Source organism: Dromiciops gliroides, chromosome 2 (genome assembly GCF_019393635.1).
Source record: "Dromiciops gliroides isolate mDroGli1 chromosome 2, mDroGli1.pri, whole genome shotgun sequence".
Taxonomy (NCBI): Eukaryota; Metazoa; Chordata; class Mammalia; order Microbiotheria; family Microbiotheriidae; genus Dromiciops; species Dromiciops gliroides.
In genome coordinates, this window is record NC_057862.1 from 676,506,933 (window position 1) to 676,529,781 (window position 22,849).

At 45.3% G+C, this 22,849-nt stretch overlaps 1 protein-coding gene across 6 annotated transcripts in view; it reads right to left on the minus strand.

The window, feature by feature from the left end:
• PAIP2B (poly(A) binding protein interacting protein 2B) overlaps nt 1-22,849 on the minus strand; it is a 63,881-nt gene that overhangs the window by 24,983 nt on the left and 16,049 nt on the right. The window contains exons 1-2 of one of the 6 annotated variants that reach the window (XM_043989272.1): nt 6,198-6,296; nt 5,989-6,042 (exon numbers count right to left, since the gene is read on the minus strand). The exons of 2 other annotated variants lie outside the window; for them this stretch is intronic. The gene's annotated coding sequence lies outside the window, so the exon portion shown is untranslated. Of the gene's footprint in view, nt 1-3,642; nt 3,665-5,910; nt 6,043-6,197; nt 6,309-22,849 lie in introns of those variants that run through there. 3 more of the 6 variants (XM_043989270.1, XM_043989271.1, XM_043989273.1) reach the window with 3 other exon arrangements.

Sequence of the window (22,849 nt, forward strand, 5' to 3'; positions counted from 1 at the left end):
TCATCAGCCTATGCAGACAACTTCCAGACCTAATCCCTCCCCCAAACTTCAGTTTGGCAACACCAATTTCCTGCATCACAAGTGCAGCTAGTGTGAGCCTACACTTGTACTCCTGAAGGATAGTGAGTGTGCATTCGTACACCCACAGACCCTCACACTTTAAAATGCCCCTATCTCCGTGGAAGACCCCATCATCTCTTTCTTTTTTTTTTTTTTAAGTGAGGCAATTGGGGTTAAGTGACTTGCCCAGGGTCACACAGCTAGTAAGTGTCAAGTGTCTGAGGCCAGATTTGAACTCAGGTACTCCTGACTCCAGGGCCAGTGCTCTATCCACTGTGCCACCTAGCTGCCCCATCTCTTTCTAATAACTCTCTCCACTCAGACTCTGAGTACTCCAGGTCCTCATTTACTCTCACCTGGAGAATGCAGCAATGTCCGGATTGGTCTCCCCTACTCTCCAGCCCATTTCTCCACATAGCTACCAAACTGATGTTCCTAAAACAGAGGTGACCAAGTCACCTCTGCTCTACTCAAAAGTCTTCAAGAGCCCCTATCACCTCAAGGTCAGAACAGAGATTGCCCGGCCTGACATTTAAGCCTGCCCAAATCTGGCTTCCGTGTACCCTTGCAGTCGTGTTTCATCTAACTTCCTGTCTCCCATGGTCCTTTTCCATCCAGTTGCTCTGGCTCTCCTCTCCTCTTCAGGTGCTGGCACCAGCAACCCCCCCAACATCTGGAACGGGCTCCCTGCTCCCCTCCACCTCACAGGATCGCTAGCTCAGGCTCTGCCCTCGACCTGGGGCCTTTCCAGCTTGGAGCCCCTCTCATGAACTGTGTAAATTTCTCCCCGCACTGGAGAATGACTGACCACCAGGCATCCACCTCCACGCCTCCCACACCTAACCCCTTGTCCAGACTTCTCACTCTGGACTATTTCAACGGCCTCCTCAGTGGTCTTGGCCCCAGGTGTCCCCCAGCCCAGCCCATCCTACACAGGGCTGACAGTCCTTACAGACCGATGGGGCACCTCCTCATTTACCACCTCCGTCCCACTCCTCCTCCTCCAATCCTTCCCAGGCCATCACCTGCACGGACAATACGGTCCCTTCCTTCACCCTCCCAAACAGCTGGTAACTCATTGCAGATCAGCCCCACTGTCTATGCTCAAATCCCCTGCCTCCTTGGCCTACCAGTGACCACACAATCCCCCCTGCTCAGCCCCCACCCTGGGATGACTCCCGTTCATCTACAAAACCCTACGAATGGAGCCTACTACAATTTATATTGCCTAAGCGTGCCTGGGCCAGCAATGCCTTGCTCCACCACCCTTATGGATTCACAAGCTCACTCACCACAGCAGCTGTTTCCAACATTCTCGTTTCTCAAGCCTTCCAGGCACCTCCACGCTGACAAGCCTCACCAATCAACATGAGCTCCCTTTTCTTTTTTTTTTAATTAATAAAGTATTTTATTTTTCTTCCGTTACATGTAAAGATAGTTCTCAACTTTTGTTTATACAAACTTTACAATTTCAGATTTTTCTCCCTCCCCCCTCCCCTAGACAGCAGGTAATCTGATATAGGTTATATAGATATATAGACATAATAACATTAAACATATTTCTGCATTAGTCATGTTATAAGAGAAAAAATCAGAGCAATGATGAAAAACCTCAAAATAGAAAAAAACAACAGCATCAAAACCAAAAGAAATAGTATGGTTCATTCAGCATCTATACTCTGCAGTTCTTTTTTTTTTTCCCTTGGATTTGGAGATCCTCTTCCATCACAAGTTCCCTGGAACTCTTTTGTGCCATTGCATTGGTGAGAAGAATATAATCCATCACAGTAGATCAACACTCAATGTTGATGATACTGTGTACAATGTTCTTCTGGTTCTGATGAGCTCCCTTTTCTCCTCTCTCATCTCACCATGCTCAGGTGCCTTGCCAAGGAAAACCTCCCAACATGCATCCTTCATCCCACCCTCTCCCATCTTCTCCAGCTGACTGCCCCCTCTCTATTATCTCACACTCTAACCTTCAATCTCCCTCTATCTATGACTCCTTCTCCACTGCCCATGTATTGTCCATCCTTAAAAAGCCCTAACTAGATCGATCACCTCAGCTAAGTTCCTTGAGAAAACCATCTGCAGAGTAGAGTCAAACTCAAATAGAAAGAGAGAACTGCAGGCTATTGCCCTTTTATTTATGTTGTTAAACATTTCCTGGCTCAGTGAGAGTTTGGCACCAGTGATGTACAAGAAGGCTGGGGGGGGGGGCGGCGGCGCTAGGTGGCACAGTGGATAAAGCACTGGCCCTGGATTCAGGAGGACCTGAGTTCAAATCCGGCCTCAGACACTTGACATTTACTAGCTGTGTGACCCTGGGCAAGTCACATAACCCCCATTGCCCCGCAGGAAAAAAAAAAAAAAGAAGGCTCCTGGGGGTCTTCTTAGCTTTCTACAGTCTGGCTTAGGCTGTCACTATTCTGCTGAACCCACCCCTGTCCTATGTGAATAGCTCTTAGTCGCAAATCGAATTGCCTTCACTCAATTTTCATCCTCCCTAACCTCTCTGAACCCATGGCACTGCTGATCACCCTCTCTTCTCCAGGGTTAGGGGCACTGCTCTCTACCTCCTGGTTCTGCTCTTGTCTGTTCTTGTCTCCTCTTAGTCCTTTGATGTATTTTCCTCCAGCTCTTTCTCCTCCAGCCATGGGTGTCCTCCAAGCCTCTGTCAGGGACCCTCTTCCTCCTCCCTGTGCTCCACCTTATTTGGTGATCTTAGCTCCCGAGGGTCTATGCCAATGATCTCCATGTTCATAGTCCAACCCAAATGCTTCTCCTGACTTCCAGTGTCTCACCACCAAGTGCCTGATGCACATCTCAAACTGGATATTCCATAGGTATCTCAAACTCAACATTCCCAAAACAAAACTCAGGATCTTTCTCCAGAAAACCTTCCTATTACTGTAAATAGCACCGCCATGCAAGTGGCAGAGCAGCAATTCACAACTAGGTCATCTTCCTCAGAAGTGTGTGTGTGTGTGTGTGTGTGTGTGTGTGTGTAGAGAGGGAGAGCGAGCGAGAGCGAGCGAGAGAGCGAGAGAGAGCGAGAGAGAGCGAGAGAGAGCGAGAGAGAGCAAGCGCATTTCTGCAGAGTTGTATCCTGGCTGGGAAGGGAGAAAGATGAATTTTCTACTCTCCTGAGCCAAGCTTGGTCATCAATCAAAACACCGATTAAGTGCTGGGTCAATGCACCGTTAGGCCTTGGAGGCAGAAGTACAAAGAATAAAACAATCCCTACTTGCAAGAAACTTATGTCCTAATGGGGAAAAAATAAGCACATACATATATGTTGGTGGTCCTGGTGGTCTTTTGTTGTCAAAGAGGACCAAGAACATCACAGGGTTATATCTTGACTCCTTCGTTAACTGGATTTAAGTGAGGCAGAGTTGAGCCAAGTTGTCAGCTTCACTCTCTCTTCCAGAGTCGTCCAGTTCAGTGGCAGGACAACAGTCAGGGTAGATGGCCCAGGATGCAGTGGGTGCCCTTGGTCTCTTCAACGTCTGACCAACCTCTCAGCTTCCCACAGAGCCTCTATCACCCACTTTTATGGCCACTGGAACAAATTATTCTCACCTGCCCGTTCTATCAGAAAGTCTTCACCTGCTTGTGGTCTGTTGGTTACCTTCCACCTGGTGTAGCCCATCTGCTGAGATGGTTTCCTGGGGTGCGGCTGCTGAGCATGCTACAGCTTCTTGAAGCCACAGGTGAGCTGGCTGAAGGCGGACACCAAAGGTGAATGAGCAGCCCTGAAAAGGGCACGCATGTATACATACAAACAAACATATATATATATATATGGAACACAAAGCAGATAAAGTATCCGTATATACAAGAAGTTAAACATAAGGTAGTTTGGGAAGAAGGGCACTAACTGTTGAGTGTGTCAGGAAAGGGAGCGTGAGCAGTGTCTTGAAGGAACTAATGGAAGGCCTCTGAGGAAGCTGTGCACTCCAGGTGTGGGGGGTTAACCAAGGAGCAGAGGTAGCGTCAATCTGGCTGGATTGAAGAGTACAGGAAGTGAAGGAATGTCCACCGAGGCTGGAAAACTAGCCTTCAAAGCGAACAGAGCATATACTTGGTTGAGAGGCAATAGAAAGTCACTGGAGTTGACTGGTTAGAGATCAACAAGAGTTTATTATTTATTAAGCACTTACTATGTGCTCAATAGTGAAGGGCAGAAACAGGGTCTCTGCCCTTCAGAAGCCTCCCGGTATAGATCTAGAAAATCATCAGTAGATAGTAACATGTATCCAGATATAGCTCAGAGAGAAGAAACTGGAGGAGGGAGAAGGGAAGAGCCAAAAAGCCATCCACCTTTACACTGGAATTGGAGCTAAGTTCTGAAGGAGGCAAAGGTATGAGAAGGGGGATGGGGGCAGCAGGTGAAAAGGCATGCATTAAGGAGATGAATTCCGTGTAAGCCACAGCCAAGAGGCTGGTGTCACTGAATTTGTAAACACATGGATGGGAGTAAAGTATAAGAAGTCCAAAAAGGTCTGAAGAGGCCAGGCTGGGAAGGACTTCAAAAGCCAAACAAAGGATCTTATAATCGATCCTAGAGATAATAGGGAGCCACCAGAGTTTACAGAATGGGGGGTTGGGCTGTGACTAGATCAGATCCATGCTTTAGGCAAATTGAAGAGGTAACTGAGTGGAGGGTGGATTGGAATGGGGAAGACTACCCAGCAGGCTTGTCACAATAATGCAGGCATTTAAGAGACTTACTCAGGGTCATACAGACTGTATGGTTCAGAGATGGGACCATGAACCTAAGCATATCTTCTTGGACGTGAGGCCGGCTATCTGCTTCACTGGAAGCGTCCAACATAGCTCAGAGGCTACATGTGGCCAACAACGCATCCCGATGTCACCCAACCTCATTAAAAATGTAATTGGGAAATAATTTAACAAAATAAGAGTCAATAAAACAGATAACATCGCATCTTAAAATGTCAATATGTGGCCACAGGGATTCTTATACACAGATTAGTGGCTCTGTGTCTATTTTAATTTGACACCACTGTTCTAAGCTATAAGTAAATGTCAGTAGAAATTAAGAGTGCCTACAAGAAGGGGGAAATACGAAGTTAAACAAGACTTGTTCCCTGCCCTGACAGAGGTCACAATCGGAGAATCAGCTTTGATTTTTAAAAAGAGAAATGTTTTATCTTTGCTTTTAAACAACCTCCCTGTCACTGCCCGATGGCTGCACTCTCTCCTTACCACACTACTGCCCAAAACTAATCACAAACTGCTGGGGTTTCCCCAGCTTGAGCTACGACCAGCTCTTTCATTTCCAGGCTCTGCAGACACCTTGGTTCAAGCCTTCCTCACTTTATACCTGGATCATGAGCTCTCATCGGTCTCCCTGTGGGCAAGTTTCTACTTCTTCCAGTTTGGGAGAGGCAGCTTGTGAGAGCAGAGAGAAGAGATCTGGGCTGGCATCAGGAAGACTCTGGTTCAGACACTGTGTGAATCCTGGGAACTCACTAGCTGGGGGACAACTCAGCCTCAGTTTCCTCATCTGAAAAAATGGTAGCCTCCAAGGTCCCTTTCATCTTTAAATAAATAAACTAACGACTGATCTCCTCAAAACCTGGTTTTGATTGTGTTACTAGACCCGCCACTGTTAACCACTTCAAACGCAGACTCTGCTTGGTTTGCAAACACCCCACCGGTGGTGGCCCTCGCCACCCTTCTTTCCCCATCCTCCCCAACATGACTCTTCCAGGCCAGTCTGACCAGCCTCTGCTCTCATGTCATACTAGTTAGGCCCAGTTCCCCATCTGAAATGCCTCCCTCGCTCTGGCCACGCTTCAAACAGCACCTAACTCGTCTCACCTACTCCCTGAAGACCTCTTCGATGAGTTAGTTCGCACTGCTCTTCTCCCTTCCTTAAAGGCAGACCGAAGCACTTACAGTTAGCTGCTCAGGGGCCCACTGCGAAGCACTCAGCAGTTCTCCTCCACCAGACTGAAAGGGAGGCAAGGATGGGAAATAACAGCTGGTTTAAACAGATGGCATGAGCAGCGACAACATCTTCAGATAAACCATCTCAGCTGATCCCAACACCCAGAAAGGGAGGCAGCAGAAGTATGAAGGAGGTTCCAAGAAGGCAGGTGTCTTACCCTGGGGCACACAGCCACAGTGTGTGCTGGGTTCTGGTTTGTGTTGGCCACATTAGGAGAAGCTTTACAAATGATAGTGCGTGCTGCTCTCTCCCTGGATCGTCTCTTCCCCCTCCCTGGTAGCTGGTATTTGACTTTCCGCCTTCATCCTTCCCACATGTGCCCAAAAGCTCTATCCTTCCAAGTCATGTGATATCTGACAAAAAGAGCCCATTCAATCAAAAAATGTGGGGCTGGGAGAACAGAACACTACTGGCATCCAGCTGCCACGTCACTCAGCAGCAACAATGCTGCTGATTAAGCACCTGCTCTGGGCCAAGCACAGGACACACGGAGCAAGAGACAGTCCCAAAGACAGGAGGAAGACAATAAAGAACAACTATGCACAAGCAAGATACTTAAAAGGATAAATTGGAAACAATTTCGGGGGAAGGCACTAAGATTTGAGGAGGACCAAAAGATGAGATTATAGCTGGGATCTGAAGGAAGTTGGGGGGCCTGAAAGAGGAGGAAAGAGCTCTCAGCCTAGGAGTTAGCATATGTAATGCCTTGTGTTCTGTTCAAGAGCTGGAAAGCCCAATGGCACTGGATCACTGAGTACACAGCGGGTAAGGTATAAGAGGAATGGAAAAGGCCGGATTATGAAGGACTTTAAAAGCCAAGGCAGCAATTGGAAGCCATTACAGTGTACTGAAATGGGGGCATTACCATGATGATGGCTGGGGTGGAGGGTGGACTTGAGACAGGGAGACTGACCAGTTGGCCCTTTCGATAATCCAGGCATGAGGTGATGACTGTACCAGCGCTACAGCAGCGTCAGAGGAGGAGCCCTAGAGGAGATATTAAAAAGGCCAAATCCACAGGGCTGAGCAACAGATTAGATGGGAGGGGTGTGCGTGTGCGTGTGCGTGCTCGTGCGTGTGCGTGCGCGTGCGTGTGTGTGTGTGTGTGTGTGTGTGTGTGTGTGTGTGTGTGTGTGTGCTCTCGCACTCCAGGAATGACACCTACGCTGTAAGCCTGGGTGACTGAGAGGACAGCGTTGCTCTGGACAGTAATAGCAAAGTCAGGAAGAAGAGGGTTTGGAGGAAAAGGACAATGGGTTCAGTTTGGGGTGTGTTCCATTTAAGATGTCTAATGGACACCCAAATGAGGATGTCTAATGGACAAGGTAGTTGGAGATGCAAGATGAGATCAGGAGAGAGATTAGGGCTGGACAAAGATCTGAGAACCATCCGACAGAGATGATAACTGCCACCCTGAGAGGTGACAGGATCCCCAGCACGCACAGGAGAGAGGGAGAAGGGAAGAGGAGCCAGGAGAAAAGCCCCAGAAGACACCCATTTTTAGTGGATCCAGCCTGGAGATGAAGGAAGGAGTGGTCAGTCAGGTAGGAGGGGCAGGAGCAAGGAGTGCCATGAGAGAAGGGGGTGATGGACCCTGTCAGAGGCTGCAGTGATTAAGCAGTAATGAGGGTTACAAGAGGTGCTCAATTTGGCCATTTCCCTGGAGTGATGAGGAGAAGTGGAGGCACCTACTGTAGATGGTCTTCTTGAGGAGTTTAGTCACAAAAAGGAGAGATATAGGATGCTTCCTGGCCGAGATGGACGGATCAAGCGAGGGTTTTCTGAGGACAGAGACGTGGGCAGTTTGCAGACAAGCAGTGAAACTGCCAGTACACAAGGAGAGACTGAATATATGTGAGAAGGTGAGTTCAACGGTGAAGGGGGTGATCTTGGAGAGAAAAGGGAGGGAATGGGACTGCTCTCAGCTGCCAAATGAAGGGGCTGGGCTAGATCCTCTCTGCGGTCCATGATCTTACAACCGTTTTACAAAGAGAGGCCTGTCCAAGGCCTAACGACTCGTCAATGAGGGAGTCAGAACTCAAAGCACTGGCTCCAAGCCATGTTCTCCAGTACCCCGCTCCCTAACAAATACCCTTCTGGTAGACAAACAAATGTGTAAGACAACAAGAACCTCCATGGAGGCAAACTTGCAACAAATACCTGAACTCGAGGAACCCCAAGGTCCCTTCCAGCTCCAAATTCCTGATCCCAAACCTAGGTCCATCCTTAAGAAGAATTTGTGCATTTGAAAACAACACAGGGTGAGGAAAGGCTTCTGCCTATGTTCACTGGCCACCTAATATGAAATTCCTCTCCCAGCCTCTAGAGGATGCTACCAAATACACTTCCTAAAGCAGCACAAGTGCACTCTCCATGTGTCGTCAATGTCATACAGACCACACAGGCAAGAAGATACCCTCAGGGGCAGCTAGGTGGCGCAGTGGATAAAGCACCGGCCCTGGATTCAGGAGGACCTGAGTTCAAATCCAGCCTCAGACACTTGACACTTACTAGCTGTGTGACCCTGGGCAAGTCACTTAACCCCAGTTACCTCACCAAAAAAAAAAAAAAAGATACCCTCAAAGCAGGACTAGTAAAGATGAAAGGCACCATATCAAAGGAACAGTTTCATAGTAACATTCTTTGCCTTGCTAAAGAGGCAAGCTACAGTGTTCCCCTTCTTTGTGGGGGGCAGGGCAATGAGGGTTAAGTGACTTGCCCAGGGTCACACAGCTAGTAAGTGTCAAGTGTCTGAGGCCATATTTGAACTCAGGTCCTCCTGAATCCAGGACTGGTGCTTTATCCACTGTGCCACCTAGCTGTCCCCCACCCCATGTTCCCCTTCTTGAAAAGCACTTGGTAGATATAACAAAAGGCAAGCTGATTTCTCCCTACCAAAGTGGAGAGCACCCATAGAAAACTAAAACTCAATCCTCTGAAACATCTGCCTATTGCAGAGAAATGAGTCTAATCTTTTTGTAAGACTGAGAGGAAGGAGAAATGAATCGCCCTATTGCTTGAGGAATGAGACAAGAATATAAGAAGCTAATCATAAGAATACATTCATGAAGAAAGTGGAAAAATACTGAGTTCCCATGAGGTAAATGTCAGGATGAACACCAAAAAGAATACAGACACTTCAGTGTATGCCTGGGATACACTGAGAGATGGGTTCTTCCCCCACACTAGCAGTGCACACCCACTGTCTGCTTCAATGCACAGTCCAACTTTCTGCCTCTTACTCTGCTTGTTCACAGAAATTCCTTATTATGGAGATTTCTAAAAGGCAACCAGAAAACAAAGGTACCCAGATTGCCTATCAATTAATAATAAGCATAATATCTGACACAGAGAGTTAAGGTTTGCAAAGCACTTTACAGACATCATCTTGATCTTTTTAACAATTATGGGAGATAAAAAAACAAAAACAAAAAATGGGGGCAGCTAGGTGGCGCAGGAGATAAAGCACCGGCCCTGGATTCGGGAGGACCTGAGTTCAAATCCAGCCTCAGACACTTGACACTTACTAGCTGTGTGACCCTGGGCAAGTCACTTAACCTTCATTGCCCTGAAAAGAAAAAAACAAAAACAAAAACCAAAAACAATCACAGGAGATAGGTGCTTTATTCTCATTCCCATTTTACAGGTAAATGCATTGAGGCTGGAAGAGGTTATATGACTTCCCCAGGGTCACACAGATGTTAAGTATTTAAGACAGGATTAGAACACAAGTTTTTCCTGACTCTAGTCCTCTATCCACTGTCACTTAAGATGCCCCAAATGGGAAGGGGCTGAACAAATTGTTGTATGTGAATGTAATGGAAAACTATTATACTGTAAAACTTGTATGACTGGGTGAAATAGGAGAGAGTGAAGTTAAGAGCTCCAGAGAAACTCTAAAAGGAAGATGACGGCTACATAATTGTGATGACCAATTTTGGTCCCATGGAAAAGATAAGGAGTCTCTTCTCTTGGCAGGCTGGTGGGGTCATTCAGGTGTGGAATGTTGCACTGGCCATGATGTTACTTGTTTTAGTTTAACAACACTCTGCCACAAGAGGGGTTTAAGGTGGGCACATGGAAGCAGCCAGGTCAATACTCTAAAACAATGTTAATGTAAAAACAAAAGTCATCCATTAAACTTAAAAAGGAAAAAAAAAAAAGGCTGAAGGGGTCTGAGGGCAGGCGTGGCAAAGGGCTGGAGCTGCCTCAGTGCCCCTGCAGCCTCAGTGGCGAGGCCTAGGAGGAAAAGATAGTGCCATGGAAGAGCAAGGCTTAGCTACAAGGGTTGGTGTTTCCCATCTCCTCAACATGCCTGTTCCCTGCAAGAAACTACAAAAGTAAAGCTGGTTCAAATCAGTTAACCTGGGTTTATTAATGGGGAAAAAATCTCAAGGCAACAAGCAAGAAAAAAATCCTTTGGTTTGATATTGAAAATCAAGGCATAATTCATGCCTCGAAATCAGACAGGAGTACAAAAATATTACATTAATTTCCAGGACACTCAGATAGACCTCAAGCTCTCTTTGGAGAACACACAGTAGATAGTTTACTTCTCAAGACATTTCCATAGGCAGCAGCATACCTTCTCAGGACATTGTGAGGAGCCAAAAAAGATGTGTCCAAGAGGTGGCACAAATCTTTCTGTGAAGGACTTTTCTTTTCCCTTAGGTCACTGAACTTCCTTGTGTGGACTCAGGCAAAGTCAGAGAAGGGATTAGCACACAGAGAAAGCTAATCTCCCCATTAATCATCACTAGACATTTCACCCTTTTAGCCTGGCACTTAGAGTTCCCAGGTACAAGCCAATCTGAACTGACAACATGGACTCTTGTGTTAAGTACAGAGAACTGGAAGTAAACACTACCAATCAGTATTCACTTAACATCCAAATGTGTGGGACAAGGAGAAAGCAAGTCAGACTGTTATGGCCCCTATTAAATATAGCCTCCAGTTGAATCACTCTTAATGCCAGTCATACTTTGCCTCTGGATTTAGTGCCAGAGCCCTGGCATCCCCATAACAGGAAAAGGGGCAGAGCCACTGAGACGCCCTTGTAATAGGATGTCTACATACAAAATAGCAACATACCAGGACTTAGCCACCCAAATAAGTAGGCTCCTTTAAAGTGATTTGAAAAGTCACTCATGTATTCATTCCAGTGATGATGCCAAACTCAAACCACAGGAGGGATCATCTTTGGAATATTCCCCATTCTAAAAAAGTGCCTTCAGAGACAATACAAAAGCCACAGAAAATAGCTCACTGCTTTAAACTTTAAACTCTGAGATGTTAGTAACCAATTTGACCACCCAGATTTAGCTTTGAATGACGTTTGGCTATCAGGGAAAAAAAAGATCCACCATCCAAAGATTCACCACCAGTCTGGACACCAAAAGAATGTTCACAGACTCCCAGAGCAGTTCCCCAAGTGCTTTGACGGAGGGCAGCATTGTTGGCATAAATTAACAACTTTTCGAGGAAACTTTGAAGAACAACCAACATTCAGTTATGTCAGAGGTGGGCTCATCACAGGAAGAGTCCTTAGACAATATCTACTCCGATCCCCTTCCTTTGTGGAAAGAGACGCCGAGACTCAGAGAAGTCTGGAGACTGGAAACCCAGAATCCTAAATCCCCAACCATGCCATTCAGTCAGTCCCCACTCCACTAGATTGCATGTATTTGTATAAGGAATCAAACCAGGACACTTCCAAAAGTCACCACTAGAGGGTGAAGGAAACAAACTAAGCAGTAGGTCAGGTTCACAAAGCAAGGAGGCTGGGGGATGTTATGCGTGTTTTCTAAGGAAATATATCCAATAGGATTCTTTTCAGTCACCGCCCTGGGGGCCCCAAGTGTGACTTGGTTTTATAGATACGCTGAGATCTCAGCAGAGGGACCGCTGCTTTAGGGGTCCGGAATCCATCTTCTGCAGGAGGAGCTGGGCTGGCTTTGGCGTCAGACCGGGATCTCCCACCTACTGAGACCCGGCAAGTTCTCTCTCATCTGTAAAATGAGGGGCTTGGACCAGAGGCTTTCTGGGATCCCTTCCAGCTCTCAATCCAGAATTCTATGACCCTAAGTCCAGACATTATTTTATCAGGGCTCCTCAAAGGGAAGCATGCTGACTTCTCAGGGCCGACAGAACTTGTACAAACGATCTAAACAGTTTAAGTTGTCAATAAACATTAATTAAGTGCCTACTGTGTACTGTGTGCCAGGCGCTGTGCTAAATGCAGGAGATGGTGCCTGACCTCAGGAGCTTATGGTGTCATGGGGAATACAACATGACGAAGGGAGCCGAAAACAATAGAGGGACAGTCAAGGACACCATGTCTTTTGCCTCTTTTTTTTGTCCCCAGCATCAAGTACAGGCCCTTAATAAATGTTGATGACTGACGGATGATACCCTTTGTCCTCTTCCTTAATAACAAGGGTGCTGTGGCCCCGAGAGGAGAGCAGTCACCCCTCTAGTCAAAGGGGAGATGACCCCAGGGTTGGGAAGTTAAGAGAGATAAATGACTATTATGGGCACTGACCTCCTTCCAGTCACCTACACTCACAAGTCAAGTGTCATCCTTCACTCCTCCATCTCTCCCCTCCAGTCAATCAGTTGCCAAGTCCTGTGGATTCCCCTCTCCTCACATCTCCCTCATCCTTCTCCCCCAACACCCTGCTGGGATGGGCCCTCTTCACTTGTCTGAACTGCTGCAGTCTCCCGGCTGGCTCGTGTCCCTGCCACAAGTCTCTTCCCACTCCAGACCATGTTCCATTCAGCAGTCAAAATATCTTCCTAACGTTAGCTTGGGTTTGACCATGTCTCTCCCTATTCAATCGATTCCAGTGGCTCCCTCTTAGTTCTAGGAAAAAAATTGCATGTTGTCTCCTGCGTTAGAATGTGAGCTCCTGGGGGCAGCTAGATGGCACAGTGGTAAAGCACCGGCCCCGGATTCAGGAGTGCCTGAGTTCAGGTCTGGCCTCAGGCACTTGACACTTACTAGCTGTGTGACCCTGGGCAAGTCACTTAAGCCCAATTGCCTCACCAAAAAAAAAAAAGAATGTGAGCTCCTAGACAGTCAGACTTAGATGTTTTTATCTTTTAAAAACAGGACTACAAAACTAAAATCCTCCCAGTTTAAAACAAGGACTAAGAACATACCATGTTTTTTTTTTAGACTAGCACCTTAAAAATCTATCCCTTTACAAGTGAGATTCAAAATGACAACAGGGGGTTAAGCTCTCCTCCATCTGGAGGTGGTGATATAGACAGAGCTCATCTAATGAAAGCCTTAGAAAAGTCCTGTTGCCTTAGATCCTCAATGGCCTAGCTGACCTTTATACACAGATTTAAATCCAATATTTAACACCTACATTGCTTTTAGCCTATACATTTTTCATCTAGTAGGGACTTGTCTGCCATCTCCCTTTTGAGGGAGTGAATTAACGATGATTTGACACCACCTTTGAAAAGTGGCCAATCCTGATCTGAGTAACAGTTAAACAAAGGATGGTGAAAAGCTGCCAAATTCATCACCTTTCTGTTACAAGATGAAACAAAAGACAAGTTACATTTTTTCTAAGAAAATATAACATTGTGAAGAGGAATCAAATACCTTCAAACCAACTAATTTCGTTCAGGATGTCTCTGAATATTCATTTATTTTCTTAATAATTCTGGGAGGCAAGAAGTCAATGAGGAAGACTACTGGGCACCCAAAGAACAAATACTCATCTCATTGCAGGTTATACAGTGAAGTTATCTTGGCAGAGGAGGTCAGAACTTTGCTTAAGACTACAATAAGCAGACAACTCAGGTGAAAAGTATTTTTCTGCCAGAATAATGAATAAAGCTTCACATATGCATTTAGAAGGGATCTATTAATAGTTTAAGTGAAAAAATATCCAGTTTTTCTTAGAAGGAGACATTTATCTACATCAACTGGAGCAAAGAAATCCTCATTTGGAGCCAGAATAGAGAAGAAAAACCATTGGGAGAAAAGAGATTTTTTTTTTCTTCTTTCTTTTTGTTTTTTTTTTTTAGTGAGGCAATTGGGATTAAGTGACTTGCCCAGGGTCACACAGCTAGTAAGTGTTCAGTGTCTGAGGCTGGATTTGAACTCAGGTCCTCCTGACTCCAGGGCCGGTGCTCTATCCACTGTGCCACCTAGCCGCCCCTAAGAAAAGAGATTTTTAAGATCACATATGAGTTGGGCTGATAGTTGGCCCAACAAATACTCTCAGGATAGAGAGTGTTACAACATCGCTAGGGATTAGATGCTACCTAACACTTAAAGAACTGTTCTGCTTGCAGATACAGGTTGCGCTGATGATCATGCACAGAATTCTCGATGGTCCCCATTTAGAGTGCAGAAAAAACGAATTTCACAGAAGTGAGAAACGCCATCCTGGACCTGAGACACCTGCTCCTGATGAGCACCAGACCCTCACCTGCGCTCTGCCCTCCAGGAGAGTCAATCTGGCCTTACCTGCCAGGATCTCATGTTCCCTGGTCTCTAACCCTCCTAACGAAATGCCTCTACTCCTGCACAACAAAAAACCAAAAGAGCGCATGCCTCCAAGAAGCCTTTGCGTCCCACCACAGCTGGGATTAGAAATCCCACTCCAATTTCTCTCTTCACATTCATACATGGTAGGTTCTATACATCTGCTGCTTGATTTTGAGGTGTCTATATCACCGTCCCTTCTGCCCCATTTGACTGGATCATCTCTTCTCTGTAACATCCCTAGGACCCAGAATGCCATAACACCTAGAGCAAGTGTTCAACAAATGTTAATAGCTTACTAACCAAGCAAGAGAAAAGCATCACTGGGTGCCATGATGATTTTACCCCAAAACAAAAGCCACCCCCCCCCATCAAGGCCTGAAAGTCACTACACAGCTGAGAAGCTTCTCATCCAAAAACCTCCCACCAACAAATGGGGCAGGTAAGGGGCTACATGCCTGGCCTGTGTGTTTCTGAAGCTGATAATAGATCTCAACTTATGTTCTGAAAGCCAAACTTGATTTTTTTGTTTTTAAACCAGACTCTTCTCTACAGAGAAGTTAATGAAAATTTTCTGAAAGATAGGAAACAGCAGTTGTGCCTTCTGGCTCAAGGTAGGAAGCATATGGTTCTTTTTACTACCCCGCAAAAAACCAATGCTTAAGCAACAATTTGGTCCAGGATACTCCACTAAGATCTGCAAATAAAAGAGACAGTGGCTGGCTGGGATGGGCCTGGGGCAGCTCACATCTAAAAATACAAGTATTTACGTAATTTTACATATTTTATTTACATAAAATCTCATGTACACACTTCATCAACTTTACACACTGAAAATCCACTTTTTTTGACCTGATACACCCATGCTGAAAACCAGATGCCCACTGAACCCCAAGGAGATCCTCCTTTGCTGTGACACTGTGCCTGCTAATTCATGCCAGTCTTGGAAGTGCTGCCTAAAGAACCAGAAAATGGCTGCTGGGGCAAAAACTAGTCACCTGCCCACTCGCAAGACTTCTCAGAACCTTTTCTGCTCAGGGACCAGTGGGATCCTTGGCCGTGAGCAGTCACAACGTGGTAGAGAATCTAGAAAGCCTGGCAGTGCACAGGCACAAGCCCCACACAACGCAGCTGAAGCTGCGGCATGGCTACTTTAGTCATTTCAAGCAGCACCGGCACAAGTTCGGGTTCCACTCCTTCTCGGTTTCCCTCTGATGTTTTCTAAACCAGATGCTGCCATGTTGGCAGCATGGAACTCTAAGAGCTGAATTGATCCTTCAAGGTCGTGGAGCCCACCCTCCCACTACAGGCAAGAGGGAAGCCTCTCTGCCCCATTGCTGCCAGCCTCTTCTTGCTTGAATACCGGCCAGGGTTCCATTTCGTTTGCTCTCAAAGCGGACAGTTCTCCTGCTATTAAGGTTCTAGTTCTTTCTGCCCTCTGGAGCTAAAGCTAATTCCTAAAGTCTCACCATCAAATTCTGAGAAACAATGTCCCACCAAATGGGGGGGCAGATCCTTTAGAGTGCCCATTAACTGACATTTAATCAAGTATTAGAATTCTGATGAATTCTGCCTGCTTGCCAAACTGTCCTGCTTCCTAAACTCCTTCTGCTCTCCTGACCCCCCTTCCCTGCCTCTTGCCCCCATGCCTGAGATGCGCTATCTATCTCTTTCCTCCCCCAACCTCTTTAGCTGCCACTTCTTCCAGGAAGCTTCCCTGATACCCTGATCTCTCTGCACCTCTCTCTGTCTCGGGTCACTCTCTGATCTCTCCTATGCATGTACTCATTTTCTTGCTTGCTTTTTAGTTACTACTTGTGTGTGTCTCATCCTCTCTACTGACTGGCGACTGGGGCTTTGTAGGCCAGCACTTAGAGGAGTCCCTTCAATGTAAGAAGTGCTTAGTGTTTGCTGAATGCACAGACCAGCCCAGTTTGACTGGCCTATATGAACTCCTCCTTCCTCTAGGTAATTAAGAGTTGCAGAATCCAATTCCATATTCCAGGAGCTACATCACAGACAGACTTGCCCAGATCACCTTCAGCAGCTCCATTTCCCCCCCATTCTTCCCTCACCCCTATGCACCATAGCTCACTTCTAACAAGACAACATATGACCTTACCATTGCTATCTAACACCCAGATTTCTTTAGTACAAAATTCTTTTATTTCTAGGTGTTTTGCAGAGTATTTTTCTTTTCAGGTTGAACCTCATTTTGTAAACATTTCCTGTTTTTATCTCCAGGGACTTGAGCAGAGTGAACTAACTACTTAAAGACTTTTTTAAAACTACAAAACTTTTCAAAGACAAAAAACATTTTAAAAATAAGATTTGGAATAAGTCAAATCCTTTGCATGAAAAATTCACAGCTACATATTCACTGTTTTCAAAAGCACTATCTGTCCTTTCATTAACTAAAGGAACCCCCTATTCTTCTCTGGTATCTCCAGGGAAGAAACAGAAGTTTGGGTTCAGTCTGTGTGTGTGTGTGTGTGTGTATGCACACATGCACATGCTTGTTTCTCCATCTCCAAGCCCCAACAATAAGATTCTATGTCAGTCTGAAAATGACTGTAATCTCCTCCATGCAGGGAACCATCCATTCTGTTTGCTCACCAAGAAGCATGGCATTCTAAGAGACCATGAAGGGATTCCTTTGCATCAGCCCCACATATGATGCATCAGCAGCTTTGAGGCACAAACATTACTGCCTTAGCTGCCTTCCATAAAATTCAAGTAAAAGCTGTTGCCTGTGCTGCCTTGTAAGCACACACATTTATTTCATTCACCCAAAGAAGTCTGACAGTGAGTGTTCAAAAGCTCAACATGTAAAGAAGCCAAGAAAGTGTTGGGGAGAAAGGGGAGATTGTCAAGCAATTGCCCATAGCAAAAGATGTTAAAAAGACAAATAGGAAACCAACTTGATTTTAAATGTCAACGACAAGCAGAAAAAATAACTCCTAAATAGGACATGTTCCTACTCGACCACATCAAGCAGGTAAAACCTATACCCCACCAAGCTAGTATCTTGCAAGGCCCTAGGGACACTGAGAATGGAACAGCATCATTCATCCACAGTGTGCTTTATGGTTTACCGTCCCTAACATTGTGCCCCAAGCCCTGGGATCACTCGGATTTTAGTCTGGACTTCTGATTGCACTGAGCTGGGGCACTCCTGGTAAGTAAGTTTCCTTCACTAATACAAACCAGAAGTTTATAGTCATGGCAGCAGTACTGTCTGATGAAGAACTGTGAAGGACTTAACTATTCTCAACAAAACAATGATCCAAGACGATCCCAGAGGACTATGGATGAAACATACTATCCACCTCGAAAGAAAGAACTGATATTGATGGAACAGACTAAAGCATGTGACTTTTCACTTTCTTTCATTTTTTCTTTTATTCAAGTTTTCTTATACAAAATGACTAATATGGTAATGTTTTGCATAATCATACATGTATAACCTATATCTGATTGCTTACTGCCTCAGGGAAGGGGGAGGGGAGGGAAGGAATGAGTGATAAAAACTGAAACCCAAAACTATAAATACAAACGTTTATTACTTTAAAAAATGTATAGTCATGGTTGCCTAAATTTCCCAAATACTAAGAATTTATTTCAACAATTTTGTTGTTCAGTCCTTTCAATAGTGACCCCATTTGGGGGTTTCTTTAGACAGAAATACTGGAATGATTTGCCATTTCCTCCTCCAGCTCATTTTACAGATGAGGAAACTGAGGCAAACAGGGTGAAGTGAGTGGCCCAGGGTCACACAGCTAGGAAGTGTCTGAGGCCCAATTTGAACTTAGGGAGATGAGTCTTGCAGACTCCAGATCCAGTATGCTACCCACTGTGTCACCTAGCATTCCCTAATCTTCTTTAGGCTCATAGTAAGATACCCTTAGTCCCCTTTAAAAGACACAGAAAGGTTCTCTCTGGGTTAAGACCATCTTGGATTCATTGACAATTAGTCACAAACTGTGTTCTGCTCTAACCAACTCTATTCCCTGCCTAGGGACCCGGCAAAGAAACATTTACCCCAAAGTCCCTTCCCCCAACCACCTCTTTTCTTCCCCATGGCTCTCACAGGGACATCCATGTCTCCAATCCCCCTTTCCCTTCCCTTTGTTCCTCCAACTCTTCCCCGGTTACCTCAGGACAATACCTTTCCCTCTCTTCTCCTGTTTCCTCCCTCTGTCCCTCTCTTCATTCCATTTGTGTGCCCAAAAAGGAACCGTGATCATGACTGGGAAGCACAAATGCAGTGTTAATGATAACTCTGTATTCAGGAAAAGGAAAGTCATTAAGTTAGAAAATGAAATTAGACAAAATAACCAGTATCATCAACCTCTAATGCCCTTGAAAGTGCCCAGAAGTCCCCTTCAGAATCTCTGCAAAAATCTTGATCATTTCTAACACTGTTTCCATGGGAAAATGAATTCCAAATTCTAAACCACCAACTTTTAGAATACACGTATGCTTTTTGGATGCTACGCTGTCTATCAGGTCTCCAGTCTCTCTGCAGAAAGAGCTTCCTTTGTATTTCTCTTTGGCCTCCAGAGCCCCGAGAAAGAGGGCACTAGCTGGACGATAAATCCAGGGCTGGGGTGAGCACACACGGGGATGAAGGAAGAAGCCTAGAGGCTGAGGGAAGAAAGGAGGAGGCCTTCTGAGCAATCACTGTCCTCATGGTAATTCTCTCTCGCTCTGAGAAGGGAAACATGGCAAGGCTGCTGCTACCTTGCCATCAACCAAGCTGGGCTTTGTGAACCCCAGCACTGGGTAAAGAGCAAATGGAAAAGTAACCTGAATGAGGCTGACTTGGGTGAGCAGAGTAAGAGCAATAATTTGGGGAGGAAAAAGCCATTAACGTTATTTAGCCAAAAAGACATGGTTAAGCAAACGCATAACTGGAAAGAGAGGTCAGCATGCTGCTGGTGAAGTTACTTTATATTGGCCAGGCCGGTCTGTGACCAGGGTCCCATCCAAACACTTTCTAGCTTGCAAAAACCTGGCAAATCTCGTGCAGCACCCGCCCGACTTGGGAGGACTATGGGGAACTCCATGCCATCATCACGAGACACGAGGCAATAAAAGAGTAACACTTCTAAAAAGGAGCAGCTTTGGCTGAGGATCGCCTAAGATCATTGAAACTGTGAAAATCCCCAAATGTGACCCAGCTGGATTTCTTCCTTTAATTCAGGGCTCAGCTCAGTGTCCATCTCTAGTGTCTGTTCAAGAACAACGTCCTAAGAGACCCTCGTTCTGTTTCTTAGATGACTGCTGGGGTGGCAGTCATCTAACTGCTTCTTGTTGTTGTTGTCCTTTGTTCTAGAAGAGGACCGCGATGTTGAGAAGCTGAGGGCGTGACTTTCAGTGAACTGGGTTTAGGTGAGCCAGGGCTGGCCTACATCAAACAGTGAAGGCCACAGAATTCCTGCTTTACCTCTAATATTACCGGAAAGGCCTCTAGCATTCCTCCATTACAGATAATGCTCGGTTCTGGCTTCATCTATTATTTGCTATATTAAGGAACAGTCCATTTATCCCTAGTTCTTGATGGTTTGGTTTGGTTTTGGTTTTTAAACACAAAGGAGTACTGCCCGGGCACTGCAGCCATCATTGAGAGAAGTCGTCCTGGAGCACTGCCACTACCAACTGCTGACCCACTGCCACCCAAGGGCATGTCAGCCTAAGAGCCCAGAAGTGGCAGCGCTCCCTTAACATCCCATCCAGCCTTCAGCCCAGCCCTCAAAGCCATCACCCAGGAGAGCGACCCCAGTGGAGATATGGCTTGGAAACTCCTTCTGCAGTCCCCCCTCCACCAAAGCAGCAGCTACTTAAGAGCTGAACAAGAAAACATAGTCATTCTCTGGCACCATCAAAGCAGAAAGTGTAACCAATGAGAATGACATTAAAGAAGCTATATTCTGCTCTCACTTTCTACAAGAAGACTTTCCTTCTCCCCCAATGTAATCGCCCTCCCTACTGATGAGCTACCAGTTGTCCTGCACGCATCTTGTTTGTCCAGGTTGTTCGAATGTCTCCCCCGAGATACGGTGGGCTCCTTAAAGCCAGGGGCAGTTTTTGCCTTTCTTTGTATCACTGGCATTTAGCACGGTGCCTGGCACACATCAGGTGCTTAACAAATGCTTGCTGACTGACCAATCATTGAGAGAATGTCAATAAAAACAACCACGAAGTTTTGATTCATGCAGAGCAAACTGGCAAAGATGACAAAGGTGGGAATAATCGATGCTGATGCCCCAGGAGGTCTCTGACGAAAAGAAAAGGCTCCACCGGCTCCAAAATAGTATATCAACACTTTTTATGGGAGCAGAGATCTAGGAACAAAGAAGATGCTTATCAACTGGACAGTGACTAGTAAAGTGTGGTACATAAGAGCAATGCTACTAGGATGAGAAAAACGAGTATGACGAATACAGAGAATGGACCAACTTACACTGAAACAGAGCAAAGTCTGCAGAGCCAAGAAAAAAACATATACAAGGACTACAACAAAGTAAAGGAAAAAAACAACCCCTGCAAAAAAATAAAAAACCAATAGCTATGAAAAGACACTTCCCCACTCCCTTACAAAGGCAGGGATGAGGGAGGGAGTGGGGCCAAGGGGGAGATGCATAGCATATAATGTTGGATTGATTCAATGTATGGATTGATTTTGCTGACATTTTTTTTTTATTTTAAAAAATTCTTTGTTACACAGAATAGATTGAGACAGGGAAGAGAGAGGAAGCACAGAAAGGGGAAATTTAGATAGCAATAAAAATTTAGTTTTTAAAAAGATTCATTACCACATATTTTTCTATGGCATCCTAAGAATCCTAGTGTTAGCTGCAAAAAAAAAGATTTTGACAATATTCACTAAGTGAATGTACAAGCATCTATTAAGTGTTCACTTTGTGCAAAGCACAGGGAAAAGTGCTAAGATATACAATTGGAAAAGCACAGCCAGTCCCTGCTCCAGCAATATACCAGCCTCTGCCTCCCCCAGGAGCAGAAATTATAGATGGGCATGGGGCACCAAGATGGCTGGAACTCTGGAAAATAAACATTAGGAAGAAAGTTCTTGAAAAACTTTGGGTGCTATCCCAAGAAAGCGGTATTCCAGAACTGAGAAATCAGCAGTTAAGTGATGGCTAGAGATGCTCCGAGATAGTTCTCACAGTGGAAACATTGTAAATGATTATTGATGTCTTTGCATTATTTGTTTTGTTTTGTTTCTTTGTTTTTGTTTTTTTGCAGGGCAGTGAGGGTTAAATGACTTGCCCATGATCACACAGCTACTGTCAAGTGTCTGAGGCCGGCTTTGAACTCAGGTCCTCCTGAATCAAGGGCTGGTGCTTTATCCACTGGGCCACCTAGCTGCCCCCATTATTTGTTACACTATTAATAAATTGTATAGCCAGCAGCTTTCATGTTTACTTTAAACTTAGGCGATTAAAGGTTTTGTATTAGAAAAAATAAGAATTGCTTATATGGAAAGAGATTTCTATAGTTTATTAAATAAATAATATTTAATGAACTGGGGTGGGGGTTTGGAGCTGATTCACTAATTAATGGGGTTAGAATTTTAGTAATTATAAAGGTGTATCAAAATATACCCTTGTATTACCTTCAAATGTGAGATGATAAGAATGAATATGGTGGCAGGTTGAAGGGACCACCCCAAAAATCCATTGGTGAGGGCCAACCCTACCCTATAGTTCAGAAGTATCACAAACAGGGTAGTTCTGTTACTATTATGTTAAATTTAGTATAAATGTAAGCAACTAAATAATAAAAGCTCACACTTTGATATACAATCCATTTAATCTTCTTTACATATTGAAATGTTCATGACTGTTGATATTTGTCACATTCATAATAAAAGAACTGTTAAAATTGAGGGTCTCTGCCAACCCCCCTCCTGCCCCCCATTCCACACCAGAATTCCCAACACGTCTTCACTCATCCTCCCCTCCTTTGTATTCTGCTAAAGAGGTGAGCCTCTTCTTTAGTAAGGACATCTCCTCCATGTGCACCCTGGTTCCTGTCCTAGCTCCATTCAATCCCTCTCTCTATCTTCAGTTTTTCCCTATGCACTGTAGGCTCCTTCCACGCTGCCTCCTTCTTACCAAAGCTCAACCACCTTTTCTTAGCCTTCGGCTGTTGATCCTGGACTATCTCCTCCTCCTAGATAGGCCTCTCCCCCTAATTTCGTGATGGGGCCCTTTCTAGTGCTCCGTTCCTCCTCATCTCACCATTCCTTCTCTGTCTTCACTGCTACAGCTTCTCAA